The sequence below is a fragment of the Clupea harengus genome, chromosome 19 (assembly GCF_900700415.2).
Source record: "Clupea harengus chromosome 19, Ch_v2.0.2, whole genome shotgun sequence".
In the NCBI taxonomy this organism is placed as follows: domain Eukaryota; kingdom Metazoa; phylum Chordata; class Actinopteri; order Clupeiformes; family Clupeidae; genus Clupea; species Clupea harengus.
The window spans coordinates 2,675,626-2,678,125 of NC_045170.1; the positions used below are offsets into that span (position 1 = coordinate 2,675,626).

The 2,500-nt window shown below is 43.1% G+C and overlaps 1 protein-coding gene and 1 pseudogene across 1 annotated transcript in view; both read left to right on the forward strand.

Moving 5' to 3' along the window:
• Nucleotides 1–2,500, forward strand: part of LOC105890386 (catenin beta-1-like) — a 118,949-nt gene that overhangs the window by 47,505 nt on the left and 68,944 nt on the right. The window lies entirely within an intron of this gene.
• The window catches only part of LOC116225063, a 24,638-nt pseudogene that overhangs the window by 18,549 nt on the left and 3,589 nt on the right, over nucleotides 1–2,500 (forward strand).

Consider the following 2,500-nt stretch of genomic DNA (forward strand, 5'->3'; position numbering starts at 1 on the left):
AACACTCACATCATCACACACACACACACAACACTCACATCATCACACACACACACACACAACACTCACATCATCACACACACACACACACACACACAACCCAACACTCACATCATCACACACACACACACCACACACACTCACAACACTCACATCATCGCACGCATTACCCACCTCAGAACAGGTTTTAATCTGGCAAGAAAACGAAGTAGTGAAAATTATTACTTGATATTGTGTATTACTGTGTATAACTTTAATGGTAAAATGGAATGTTTATTAATGTTAACATATTGCTGTTTATGCAAGGATAGTGGCAAATGCCTTACCTTACTATGTTCATCATGCATTCGTAATGTTATTGTTTACTGTGTTCATCAAGCATTCATAATGTTATTGTTTACTATTCATCATGCATTCAGAATGTTATTGTTTACTATTCATCATGCATTCAGAATGTTATTGTTTACTATGTTCATCAAGCACTCATAATGTTATTGTTCTGCCACGATCCTTCCTTGTCCTGATTGATTAGCTGTAAAACCACTCATTCTTCCTGCTCTGATCTTTAGGGTGTACCTGATTCGTTAACAGTAAAACCACTCATTCTTCCTGGTGTGATCTTTAGGGTGTACCTGATTCGTTAACAGTAAAACGACTAATTTTTCCTGCTCTGATCTTTAGGGTGTACCGTCTTCACGAGCGTCTGGTGAACGTGCGCAGCGAGTACAACCTGCGTCTGAAGTCTGGTGTGACCCTCAACCAAGTGCCCATGTCCCAGATGGCCCAGGCGCCCATGTCTCAGGTGCCCATGCTCATGACTCTGATATGTAGATGGTGCTAACTGTATGTAGATGGTGCTAACTGTTTGTAGATGGTGCTAACTGTATGTAGATGGTGCTAACTGTATGTAGATGGTGCTAACTGTATGTAGATGGTGCTAACTGTATGTAGATGGTGCTAACTGTATGTAGATGGTGCTAACTGTATGTAGATGGTGCTAACTGTATGTAGATGGTGTGTGTACAAGCATATGTTCAGCACTTACTCATTTACATAAAACAGGTTTGTTAATTATATACGTCATGTATTCATATGCTTATAAAAGTTAGATAAAAGGTCAATATAGTGTGGTATGCTGAATATCATATGTCTCTTACATTAAACTAAGAAAACGATGTTCTCCTTGTTAGGAAAGAGACAAAATAAAACTTAACTTTCAAGTTTCAGTATAAAATCTGAGATGTGAAGTAGAAATGGATAAAAGTTGTGATCTTAAATGTTTGTCCGTTCCAAGAATAACGTGCTCATCTGCTGTTCCTCCTTTGCTCTTCCTCTTCTCCTCTCTTCCTCATATGTCCTTCCTCGTCCTCATTTGATCTTCCTCTTCCTATTCTGCTCTTCCTTATCTGCTCTTCCTCTTCCTCCTCTGCTTTTCCTCCTCTGCTCTTCCTCATCTGATCTTCCTCTTCCTCATTTGATCTTCCTCTTCCTCTCTTCCTCCTCTGCGTCGCCTCAGATGTCGATGTCTCAGGTGTCCATGCAGCAGCAGTCTGTGTCGCGCGTGCGGCCCGAGCTGGACGAGGTGACGCTGCGCTACGTCCAGGACCTGCTGGCCTGGGTGGAGGAGAACCAGCGGCGGATCGACGGGGCCGAGTGGGGCTCCGACCTGCCCTCCGTGGACTCCCAGCTGGGAAGCCACCGCGGCCTGCACCAGTCCGTCGAGGACTTCCGGTCCAAGATCGACCGCGCCCGGGCAGACGAGGTGAGGAACGGGCGTCAGCTGCTCGAGCAGCCGAGGGGTTTCAGTCGCTTGACTTAGTAGAGCTTCAACTTAACACAAACTAATCGAGTCAATCTACCGGGAGTTTGTTTTTCAATTGTTTTGTAGCGCTTCAGCCACAACTATGTTATTATTTGTTCAGTGGTATTACTCATTTGTTTTGTAGCGCTTCAGCTACAACTATGTTATTATTTGTTCAGTGGTATTACTCATCCACACGGTGTATCAGCGGTCAAGATGCACATTTTTATAGTAGGATTGTACATCCATACAGAGGTTTATATTTAGGGGAGTTTATATCACGTGTATAATCTCAAGCAGCAGCTGCTCTAGACTGCCACTATCTAGAGCATCTAAACATGAGTATTAGTCAGTGGTATCATAAGTCATGTTCATAATCAATCAATCAATCAATCAATCAATCAATCAATCAACCAACCAACCAACCTATCTATCTATCTATCTATCTATCTATCTATCTATCTATCTCTCTCTCTCTCTCTCTCTCTCTCTCTCTCTATATCTATCTATCTATCTATCTATCTATCTATCTATCTCTTTTTCACATATGTGACTTCTCTCCCCACAGAGTCAGCTGACCCCCGTCAGTAAAGGAGCGTACAGAGAGTACTTGGGCAAACTGGACCTGCAGTACGCCAAGCTCCTGGTGGGTGCCCATGTTTACCGTCTCACTCAGGGATGCATGCATGACAAACAGAC